Source organism: Tachysurus fulvidraco, chromosome 12 (assembly GCF_022655615.1).
Source record: "Tachysurus fulvidraco isolate hzauxx_2018 chromosome 12, HZAU_PFXX_2.0, whole genome shotgun sequence".
NCBI classification, from domain to species: Eukaryota; Metazoa; Chordata; class Actinopteri; order Siluriformes; family Bagridae; genus Tachysurus; species Tachysurus fulvidraco.
This window is the reverse complement of record NC_062529.1, coordinates 22901046-22914085: the sequence shown is the minus strand read 5'-3', so window position 1 is coordinate 22914085 and position 13040 is coordinate 22901046. Positions and strand designations below refer to the sequence as shown.

Genomic DNA, 13040 nt, shown 5'->3' with positions numbered 1-13040 from the left:
GACAGTGCACATTAATCGACAAATCAGGAATAAGCATCAGTGTAAATATGCCAGAATTAGCACAATAGCTAAATTTCATCCGTTGTCCTAAGGCAGGTATCATAAAACAGAAAATACAACTTACTTACAAACACAACATGCATGTAGACATGTTACACAGAACAACAGAGACTAAGTACAGTAAACAGCAGTCACATAGAAGTAAAAAGGCCACTATGAACAGACATCCAATGAGAAAATGATTTACATATGTGTACAGTGCTGGTTTGATTTCAGCCATTGTTTAACCCCTTTATGACTTGGCCCCCTTTGGCAGGTTTTTCGCCTACATGACCTACCCAACAAAAAGTGGTACAGCTCCCACATACTTTGACACACAGGGGTGAGCCAGATTGATTCTAGGCCTTACTGGCACAAAGTTACAGAGGCTAGAATGGAAGGTTTTCATTTCCGCCTGGGTTGTTTACCTGATAAACTGATTAATCTTATTTTTCTGGAACATGTTAGGGACCAAATAACAACTGGGTCATAGCCACATGTCTTGGCTTTCACCAAAAAAAATGTCAAGTCAAAAGACCCAAAAATGGCTTCAATAAAAATATTTTTCCAACGGACATGGTCGTCTGGTCCATCGTTTTTGTGTACTTGTTTACTGTATAACTTTGAATTAAAAGACTGCATGCTCAGTTTGAAAGACCTAAAACAAACAGAGACTCTCTGTCTACTACTCTGGTGTGAAAACAGGCCTGTAACTTGACACCCTGAGCTGTGAGAGTGACAAAAGGTCTTCGTGTTCTTCGTCTTCTGCGCAGCTTTTTCACGCAGATCCTGGCAGAGGAGACGCAGCATGTTGCATATCGTTGGAATCGTCTGCTTATTGGCTAAAGAGCTGTATAGGTCCCGGCCCATTTCATTGCTATTGGAAGGAGTAATTGTCAGTCAAATGCGGGTTCCCAAAAATGATGTCATGACACCATTGGCTTCTCAGCCGTCTATCTCTGCAATACAAGCACCGATTGGCTCAAGTGAGGGCTTGTTTGATTCGTTAGGCCCTGGGCTATAAATATATGACGTAAATTTAGAATTTTTGAATACCCCAATGAGAAGTTAGAGCGGCAAAACAAGATGATGGTGCACTACTGTTTCCAGTTTTCGGAACACAAACGGAATATTTGCGGCGCGATCAAAGCGTTTTGGATTAAAAGCCTTACAGATTCCAGTTCCTTGGACCTGTGGGGATTTTTGTGGAATATTTTTTTTTGGAATATATTACCCCAGTGAAGAAAGGGAAGCGTCTAAAGGTAAGGGAAAAACTGGTCTAGCGCCACCTAGGTCAGTTTTCTCCAAAAAATTTTTCTAATAGTATGAAGGCTGTGAATCATATTATGCTTTGTGTGTGGGCTTAAAAAAATATTGAGAGTATAAACTTTACTAGGTAAATGGGTTTTTTCATGTTTTTAGAGGATTTGATGCTTTAAAGCTGAAATGAAGCTTGTTTCTGGTCATCCCCTAGTGGTCACTTTGACTTCCGTGCCATGCACGGCATGGCGATCCGTTTTAAAGGTTAAGTAATTGTCACAATTCCTAACTTGAGTTGGTAATTTGTTCCATGACTGTGTGCCTCTGATAGACACCACCATTTGGCTAAATTCAGTTCTGTGCCATTGTACATTACAGTCTCCTCTGGTTAATGCTCTAGTGTTTACTCTAATGTTGTTGTTTTTTTTGTATAAAATCTCTTAATGGTGACAGGGCAAGCCCATTCAAAACTTTAAAAATGAGACAGACATCCCAATACGTCTGATAACTATCAAGATCTAAAATATTATATTTACCTAGAATATTACAGTGATGAAAATGTATAGGTTTCCTGTCTAGAATTTTCAATGTTTTCTTGAAGAGAGACTTGAGAGGTTTTAAGATGCTCTCGGTTGTATGAGACCAAGTTGTATAACAGTATGTTATGTGACTAAATATCATTGCATGCATATAAGCCTTTGCTGACTGAGCAGTAAGAAAAGGCCTTATATGTTGGAAATTTGACAAGTTAAATTTTATACTATTTGAGATTTTTTTTTTACATGTTGCTTTAATGTCAGATGTGAATCAAAGACCACACCAAGATACTTAAATTGTTCTACCACCTCTAGTCTCTCTCCACTGACTAAGACAGATGGCTCTGGCCCCTCTACTGGTTTCCGAGAAAAGAACATGCAAACAGTTTTTGTAGTATTCAGATGTAAACATGAATTTCGGAGACACTGGGACACTGGTACCATGGCCCCAGAAAGTATTGCAGCAGCTTCTTCCGTGCAATGAAGATTTTGGACCTACACTGAGACGAGGCCGACTCAGCGAATCCTGAGGCATCTAGAGATCTCTCAGCTACAGTTAGACTCTGCTATACTGAAAAGATGTGAACTCCATGTGATCTTTTGCATCTATACAAAATCTGTTTGACTGTATTTTTATAATCACACCCTTCAGTGTCACCCATATGAGGATGGATTTCCCTTTTGCCCCTTTTCCAAAAAAAGAACCGGGTGCTGGTTCAGAGCTAGTGCTGGTGCTGGTTCAAAGTTGGTTCCACTGGTGAACCTTCTAAGAACCGGTTTGCCTTTCCACTGGCTAGAGAGCATCACAGAGCTGAGTCTGACGTCACCGTATATCTGTCACGTTACACAGCAACGTTAGCGTAGCAGCGGCAAATACAAACACATCAACAATGGCGGATGTTGCTTTACTGTTAATACAAAATACAAATACGAAGATATCAATGACTAACTGAAAGATTATGAGAAAGTACATGTGAGTTGTGGGTGCTGGAGTCTGTTTGCAGGATGTGGTGAAATTGTGGGGTTCATGATGTTAGTGGATCTGACTCTAAATAGATACTGATAGTATTGTTAAATCACTATGTTAACCAATAAACTGTGTGATGTGTCATTCATGAATAAATTAATAAAAACATAGTAATGGCTGATAAATTGGAGTAGTATAAATGTAATGACACTGCAAAGCATGCTGTTACTTTATTGTGTGTCATCTTGTGCCACATCACACCAACCTGGCATGAATTATTTATCTAGAACCACATGACCTGTTGTGTGTTATTCCTCTAAGCACATTAAATAAAATGTGATAAATTTGGTTAAATCATCAATTCAGTTATGTTTATGCAACTGGTCCATTTTCATTTAGATTTACTTGGGTTTCAAAACTATTAAAAAAAAATTAACTCTCTTACTCACTCATGCCTATGGATTAGAATTCTTATGACCAAATTAATGATTGTGTTGTAAAGTGTAAAGAAGAAATCATGATGATTTGTAACGTATTATATGTATAGCATGTTGGACTCAAAACTCTTTTTTGTTTATCCTGCCGAAAGCTTCAACCCCATATACTGTCCTTCGTATTTTGTGGTAAGATGGTATAACAAGTGGTATAATATTCATAACTGAGGAAATAAACTATTTGGTTATATTCAATACAAATGGATGTGTGCAGATGTGTATGTATGAAGAAAACAGTGATAAACTTAATGAATATGAGCAACATAATTTATTATATTTCTTAGTTTATTTGTAAATCACTTTGCATTGACAATTGCCATTGCAACCAGTTTTGATTGAATTTGATATTGTTATGGTAATTGTTTATGCAGCTAGATCTTGAATATACTCATACATTCAAACATTATGTTCTGAATAAAGCATTCCCTTGAATTTCAGAAAATAATTACTAACTATAATTGAGTAAGTAACAAGTATAACAAATATAACCAATTGTAAGAAGATGATAGAAACATATAACCATGAACATATATAAATAAAAAATAGAGGTAACATTTGCATTAACATCATAGTCAATTTTTTTTTCAATTGTGTATCATTATAGACATACAGATGTAATTTTTATTATAATTAATTTACATCCCTGTCAGGAGAACTGTCAGGTATAACTATTGCTTCAGTTTCTGCTTCACCTGAGCAATAACATAAGTGCTGGAACTGTGAGTGATGGAGTCTTCTTCACAAATGCCAATATGTTTGCAGTGAAATTTTGCCAGTTTTCCATTATTTAATATTAAACATGAGCTTCAGACTAATAAAAGCCTGATCTTTAGTGATTTGATTCCATGCCTCTGGATAAACAGCTGGCAATGCTTTATATCTTTCAGCAAATTCCTTATTGAATGTCACCAGCACATATTTCCAGTAATCTGAGGCTTCTATTGACATGTCAGGTGCAATATGCCAGTCTGGGTAATATTTCCGGTAGTCTTTGTAGGGATGAAATTGGAAATTTGTGTCATGATTTCGAAATTCTCCATTGCCATGAACACTAGATGTGCAAATCTCTTCACAAAGGATATTAGTCTTAATGTATCTGTACCTTCCAACGCCTTGTGGTCTGTGTACAGCTGCATGGTGTAGCTGATGTTCCTTTCCTCCTGCCTCACATGGTGTTTTGCAAAATGGACACTGCACACCACATCCAAACACCCTCCTGAAAAGCTCATCCTGGGGTTTTACTGACACATTTTTCAGAGTCTCAATAATATCAGTTGACTCTGAGATCTCCTTTGATATTTGCTGTCTCAGGTCATTGACACATTCACAGAGGCTTTTGGTGAATGGATCACAACAGCTTGTGTTCTGAAACAGGACATTGTCCACTGTGCTCATGGGTATTGTGATGACATCACTCATCGATTTGCAAAGATTCTTAATCAAAACTGTGCTACCTTCTACAGTATTGGGCAAAGGAGACCCATTGTCTTCCATTTTAGATGTTTCTACTGATTCAGTGATCTTTTTTATTATGATTTCCAGCTTCTTCATTTTTAATTTTTGCAGAGATAAGTCTTTGGAAAAGCATCCAACAATGTGATTGTATATCCAGTCTTTCACATAATTCTCATAATGTAAAATGTATTTTGCAAATTTTTTGAAATTAGATTTTTCCAGCAGTTCCTTCAGAATGGTGTACTGAAATAGTGATCGTGAACTATAAGCAGTAGATATATTCTCCAAAACTGCATCAACGATGTCAGGTCCGATGGACTGGTCGATGTACTCAGTCACTGCTGGTTTGAGACAGACCTGAGTGAATTCTTCAGCTTTCCTTTGGCACTGGTCATTCATTCTGTACAAATCAATGAAATCGGAGAGATACTGTTTCTTAAATTTCTGTATATGTGTTAATGGATCTTGCTCAGTGAGATACTTCTTGTGCATCTCTGTGAATTTCCGAGAGGCAATGCCACAAATGTGCAATTTCAGGTCAAATTCAAATTTTGTAGTATATTTGGTGCCTGCTCTTTTGAGTTGTTCTTCAAGTTCATCAAGCAGATCTTTGGTAAACATACTTTGGTAATCATCTTTGGATTGTGTAAACTGTTCAATCATTTTGTTGCAACTGGAAATGGCATTATCTGCCATATTCTGTAGATCTTGCTTTACACTACGATGTGCATATACTAAACCTATAAATTTTCCCAGTTTCACATGTTCTTTCTTGGCCTTGAACTCTTCTTGCCCATATTCTGTCAATGTCATAATTGTCTGCAGATATTGTGTCACATTACGATGTCCGAAACTTGAACGAAACTTCAAAAAAACCTCATGAGGAACATCTTTTTTTGTAAGACCTGTGACATTTCCCACCTCACGGCTCCACATGCTTTCAAAATCTGCTTTGAGGTCCTCATCAGTCACCTCATCTTTGCGATCTTTGTAGTTCTGCAGTAGTTGCAGGATTTTGTGTTTAATTATTTCAGATTGCTTATTCTGTATGTCTTCTACTTTCTTCTTGCTTATTCTCATCTCAAGAGCATATTCAATTGTCTTTCTCACTTCATCTGTAATTTCACCATCCAGAGATTTAATGTTATTAGTAAAATCAGCTTTGTACTTTTCCACCAAATGCACATAACGGTCCCTCTGTTTATAGTAGTCTTTCAGTTTTTCAGTTATTAATTTGGTTTGAACGCCAATCTCTTTGTACAAGTTTTCCTTCAGTGTTTCAGCGGCTTTTCTAATAGAACTTAATTCAGCGTTAGACAGTTGAACATTTGCATTAGAAATCAAAGTCAATATGTGTCTTCTAAAAGACCATTCCCAGTCTGAAAACTCTTTGCATAAGTTGTCATAGGCATGGGCCACAAGAGTGTTTCTGAAACTGAATATGAAATTCTCAAACTTCACTGCCTTCCACAAGCTGCTCATCCATTTCAGGAACTCTGGAATCTGAAAGGGATTTTCATCCTTTTTTTCTTTTTGCATCTCCAAGAGGTTTTTCTTAAAATCAAGAACAGCCACACTGTATCCTGTATTAACTGGTGCCATTGGTGGAGTGCCATGCCATAGGCCTGGTATATACCAGTTATTCTTTTCCACATCGTAATTCAAAACATCAGTGAATTTCTTCACATGAGGTTGCTTTTCCATCTCAGCTGCAATCAATGTCATCTCATTTAACTGGTCCAGGAGGTTTTTCTTGTTCGTCATGTTTTTCTCATGTGCTGAAACACCACCAACATTTTGATGAACAAAGTGGCAGACTGTTTTTTTGCCAATTTCCTTCATCCGTAAAAAAGCATGAACTGCTATCTGCAAGACATCCTTCATCTCTGTGGAATTCTCCATTGCTACATTTATGATGGTTACATCACTAAGACCAATCACAAATGTGGCCAGTTCATTGTCATGCTCATAACTGTCTTCCAGTTGTGCCAGTGCTGGTGATTTCAAACCCTCTGTATCAATCAGAAGGACAAAGTCACAAAGTAACTCTTCCTTCAAGTCTTCACCCACAGGTAGGAGAATCATGTATGCTCCACGTGTGCATCGTCCACTGCTTACTGCAAACTGAACTCCAAACATAGTGTTGAGCAGTGTTGATTTACCAGTACTCTGAACCCCTAACACTGTCAGAACCAGTAAACGGCTCTTTTCCCCAACCATCTTGTGAAGCTCCATGAGAACATCACTTACCCATTTCTCTGGGATATTTGATGCATCTCCATCAAGTAGTTCAAGAGGAAACCCAGACAGAAGCACTTTGGCAGCCAGAGTAGGAAGATTAAGAATTTTTTCAGACATGTTAGTTGAACCAAATGAAGCAGCCTCATAGATTTGTCCCAGCTCTCTCATGTAATGCTCTATGCCAAGAGAATCAATCAGCTCCTGCCGTCAATCAGCTCCTGGTCTAATTTGGCTACAGCATCTTTGTCTTTCTTTTGTTCACACTCTCTGTATTTGTGCCTAAGTTCTGTCATGTGTTTGCGTGATCGCATGTCCAACTTTAGTCCCAGCCATCTGAGAAAAAAGGCTCGCTCGATATCATCTGAGGATGACAATGCCTTTATTAAGATGTCCATCGTTTCTGTAATCTTAAACCTGCTTTGTATTTCTCTAATTGAATCTTTCTCCATTTGAAGTTGGACCTTATACTCCTCCAAACTCAACACCCCCGAATGCTGTAATCGGCATTGCTCTTTTTCTATCTGAGCCAGTCTTTTCCAATTTTTACCTTGCAGTGGTAGTCGTTTTTCTTTATATTCCACTGTGCGACGAACTCCAATACTTTTCCTGATTTCCTCTGCACTTTTCTCTGCTGACACACAGGCTCTGCTGTCACTTTCATCAATGCTAAGGCCTAATTTTTGAGCAATTTCCTTCATAGCCTCCATTTCATATGATCTAGGGTTAGGGTCCTCTAGCACTTTAGTAATGGCAGAACTGATCGTCATTGAGAATGTTGCCACATTCATGGTTTGGCTTTTCAGAATGACGTGATCTCTTTCCAGTTGCAGAGTATCAACTGCTGCTTTAATTGATGACTTTATTTTCTCACTCATATTTCCCTGAGTGTTGACCACAAGAAAGCATTGGGACTTCATTTCTTGTAAAGAGGCAAACAACCCTTGCTCATTTTCATCAATACTGTCTAGGAACACAAAGACAGCTGTTGACACCTGAGAAAGGAAACTAAATTGGGTTTCGAATGTGCAAACATCTCCTCTTAAATTAGCAAAAGCCACTGGCTCAGGAAAGACATCAATGTTTTTTCCACATGGCAGACTCCAGCATATTTCAACCATGCCATTAGAGATGAATCTTGGAGCAGTTCCTCCAATCATTTCTCGATGGCAAAAGAAGTCATGGTTTTGCTGTGAATTGTTGAGCACTTTGTTCAAAACCAATGACTTGGACAAGCTGCAGTTGCTTAGCCTTACAAATGATATCATAGGAATTTTTGCATGAACAACACTGTCTTCAACAAACCCTTTAGATTCTGTCATTGACTGTGGGCGCCATTCTATCAGGATAGACCTAAGAGCCCATAACATCAGAGTGCATTGTTTATGAACTCCTTGAGGTAACACAAATGGCACTGCAAACTGACACATTGACAATTTTAGTGCCATTTCTTGCTGAAGAAAACTGTCAGCACAGGCGAAGAGTGCAGCGTGTACATCGAGGAGATTTGGGGTAGAATCACAGCTCTGTACAGCAAACAAATCATTTGTTTCCTTATTTTCACCAGGTACACATATGACAGATCGTGAATTTGAATTAACCATTAGCAGCTTGCGCAGGAAAGCCTCTGGTATCTCGTGCAGTGTCTGAACCTTTTTATTAGATAAACTGGCATTGTTGATCTCCAGCAAAGACTTCAGAGTCAGCATGTTTGGGTAGTAATTATTAAGCCCCAGTGTTCTCAGAAATTCAAGATGACCTGAATGTAAAAATGAATATATATAAAATTAATACCATTTTTTTTTAAATATCTGGTTTCCAGATCTGCTAATTTGCACAGTCATTCATATATGCGTAAGTTCATACAAACATAGTAATGTATATTTAAAAAGTTGTACTTTATTTTTTGATATTTTAATAATTGTATTAGTACAATTATTAAATGGCTAATGCATGTACCTGAAGACAAGTAGTCTAGTGTACTTGCAGTACATGGTAACATTTGTTAGTATACTTGAAGAGAAATATATACCATTTCAAATATTACTTTTGTTTTTCACTATTTCAGTATTCTAATTAGTCAGGTTATTGTAGACATTGTGGATATTCCATGTTTTAATCTAGTAATACTATTCAAATCAATTAAAGGTAGGGTCTCCGATATTTGAGAAATGCTTCTGAAAACTGCGTTAGGCAACCAAACAAAACAAAAATCAAAATATGTGTGTAGCTCATTAAGCAGAAAAGGGCGGGTCTTGTCAATATGGGCGGAGAGAGTGTTCTGTGCGCATGTGTGCATGTGCGCATATTCACAGATTGGAGTTTCCCGAGTCAATAACTGCTGAGCTAAACGCTGTTACTACACAAAACGCGGTTGTAGCTGCCTCTCTACATTACTACGATAGAAAAGAGGTGTTATTTGTGTAGTAACAGCGTTTAGCTCAGGAGTTATTGACTCGGGAAACTTCAACCTGTGAATATGTGGCCAACTTCCTGCTCCTTCAGTTCTCTCCAGCGCTGGAAAGCTGATCCTATATTAACACGTCCTACTTCTTGCCTTATCGTAAGCCTTTCTTTGCTTTCTTTCTTTGTTTTTTTTCCTCCATGTCAGTGTTAATACCACTTTCTTCTAATGTCACACGCGCATATTCATGTGTGACATTTCTCTTTGCTCATATTGACAAGACATGCCCCTTTCAGCTCATTGGCTGCACGTTTGTTTTGATTTTTTTTTTAGCTTATTGTCCCGACTTAGTTTTCTGAAGCATTTCTCAAATATCGGAGACCTTACCTTTAATAAAGTAAAATAAAAATACAGTGGAATTAAAAGTGATTCTGAGATTCTCTCTTCCCCCTCTTTTGCATTATTGTGACCAGCTCTGTTTATACTAACCATTTTGCTGCCTTGACTCCATCTTTACTGATCCCGATCCACCGCCTTTTACTGAAGGAAACAAGTCAATTAATCAGGTGGCAAGTAGAGTTAATCAAAATAAAGTATAGGAGCATATGTAATTAATCAATAACAATCACAGATAGATATTTCAATAAACATGCAATACTCAAATATGCTAATGTGTATGACATACTTTTCTCTGTATCATCTGCCATCAATACATGTATTGATGAATATTGATTTTCAGAAATACCTATAGAGAGAAAATACAAAACATGATCACTACAATATTTAGACCTGTATATTAAAAAAAAGTGTTTCTTTATACATATAGATCCTGCTTGCAGTTCTACAGAAAAGGTTAATAGGAATAATTATTCCATTATATTTTATTATAAAACAGTTTCACAGAGGATTTTAGACATCACTATCACTTCATCTGCATCAGTAAAAAGGCATCAACCAATTTTGCACAGAGGAGAACTGCATAATGGATGATTGTAGAGAAACAATTTCAAGTTTATTTATTTGTCATTTCACTACATGTTGAGACATGCAGTGGAACGAGATGTGTCTCACAGGTCAAACGGTGCAACATCCATACAGACATTAAACAATTTAACAAGACATTTATAATTTAATTACACAAAAGAATATACACTCAAGAAGTAAATATAGATATGAAGACTCTACAATGCTTCCTTGATATTGTACATGTGCAAAAGGAAGCATTCAAGGTCAGTAGCTGGTAGCAGACTAGTGCAAGATGTGGTGTGCAACATAAGCATGTAAACATTTTTGATGTGCCAGTGTGCTAATGTTGAGGAGAGTGTGACTGGTGGCAGTCAGGTGGGTCACGTCACAGGAGGCCTGTGTATATTGAGGGGGTGGCAGTGGAGGTTTGAGTTCAGGGCTCTCATAGCCTGGGGGAAGAAACTGTTCCCCAGTCTTAGGAGAAGGAGGGAGGAGGGATGGTTGGGGGCCCCCGCCATGCTTTTGGCCCTGCTGCGGCATCGCTTCAAGATGTCCTCGATCGAGGGGAGAGGGGCGCCAATGATCTTTATGGCTGCGTTGACTATCCTCTGAAGGGTCTTGCGATCCGCTACACTGCAGTTCCCGTGCCATACAGTGATGCAGTTCATCAACACGCTCGCAATGGTTCCTCTGTAGAAGGTGGTGAGGATGGGTGGAGGGAGACATGCCCTCTTCAAGCGGCGGAGAAAGTGCAGTTGTTGATGTGCCTTCTTGGAGAGTGACCGTGTGTTGGTGGACCAGGTGAGATTCTCTGTGATATGCACCCCCAGGAATTTTGCCAACTGTTGTGTTATTGATGGTCAGTGGACTGTGCTCAATGGAGTTTCTCCTGAAGTCCATCACAACCTCCTTTGTCTTCTCAACATTAAGGGACAGGTTATTTATTTCACACCATTTACCTAGCTGAGCCACTTCCTCTCTGTAGTGAGTTTCATCATTGTTGCTGATGAGACCGATCACAGTTGTGTCATCAGCAAACTTGATGATGCGATTGGAGCTGAACTTTGCAGTGCAGTCGTATGTGCTCATACGTGGCTCAGGACTTCCCCATACACAATGTTCCATTACTTTAGTGAGGAATAGATTCTGGAGGCCTTCTCTAAACCATGAATAGACCCAGTTTGTCCAATACTGACAGATATGTGCACAGGAAAGAACTGTTATGCCCTCCCACTGTCCTGTTGGAACCCCTGTCCATATCCCATCATCCCTGGCATCACATACTGATAGATTTTATAACTGATCTACTGGAATACCAAGGATACACCACATGGTTACCACAAGGCTACACCTCCGTCACTGATTGCTTCTCCAAAACCATTCTTCAAATTTCCTGGGCAAAACTACTCCTTTTTTCAGCAGTTTAAACTGGTACGACATTTAAAGTAGCATGCCACATATAAAAGTATACCAGAGGATACTGCATATAACAGAAAGGTAGAATTAATACCAATTAAACGCTAATACCTTTCCATTCTATCTGTGGGTATCAACAACACATGCTTCGCTGAAACAGAGAACATTCTGTGCTCCCCAAATAGCACAGAATAATTTATTTCTTAAAAAGAAAATAGCACATATACTGTACATCAACAAATAATTATAATAGAACAAAAAAGATATGAGCAGAGCAATACCAAGAATCACAAATAAGATAAACCTTTTTACTGCCTCACATATACCCCAGACAAATGCTTTGGCTATCTACCTCAGTTATTTTTGTATAAAGGAGAAATTAATCATATACAACTTCATCAGTCAGATATTAAGAAGAGGTTTGTAAATTAGTCAATGTCCCAGTGTGGGGGTATTATATTATATATATATATATATATACTATTTCCACAAGCAATAAACATAATACAATTTAATTATCAGACAAGGTTGCTGAACACATCAAGAAATATATCTTTTTAAAAATATGTAGGCAAATACAGTAACCTGTTTATTTCCTTTATTTTATATTAATATTAAAAAAACATCCATTTAATCTTGGAAAATGGAAAAGTAAATGCAAAATTTTGTATTTTTGAAAACAAAACAACAAAAATAAACTGACAGTGAAAAAAATTATAAAATGTCATAATTGCTTACCAAATGTGCTCAAAGCTAGGACAAGTGTTCATGGTGATGTCTGTGGTATTTCTGTTGCTGCTAGTTATGATCAGAATTTATACCCCAAAACTGAAAGCAGATTTGAACACCTTGTCCTGAGAGTGACATGATTTTTCATAAAAAGGTCAGAACTTCCTGGAAAGTTCCTTTCTGTATTATAAGATAATAATTATATTTTAATAATTATATATACAGATAAGACAGCTTAAAACATGCAAAGTAAAATGAAAAAATGTATAAAATGTAAAATGTCCCGTTTTAAAAAAGTTAAACAGTGGTAATTATAGAATAAAAATTAAAATAAAGATACATATTCAGAAAAAGAATTCAGCAAGTACTGTGATTTTTTAAAACTAACCTTTCCTTTTTTCCAAAATTATTGTTACTTTCTTTTTTGTAATAAGGTGACAGTATTAAAACAGTCATGTTTTGTCTGTCTATGTTTTTTTATATATATATTTCACAAAATTAAGTCAATTAATATGTTCATATGTATTTGTTTCCAC

The 13040-nt window shown here is 37.5% G+C and overlaps 1 pseudogene; it reads right to left on the bottom strand.

The window, feature by feature from the left end:
- Positions 1 to 4063: 4063 nt before the first annotated feature.
- On the bottom strand, positions 4064 to 8801 carry LOC113662706 (annotated as a pseudogene).
- Positions 8802 to 13040: the final 4239 nt, after the last annotated feature.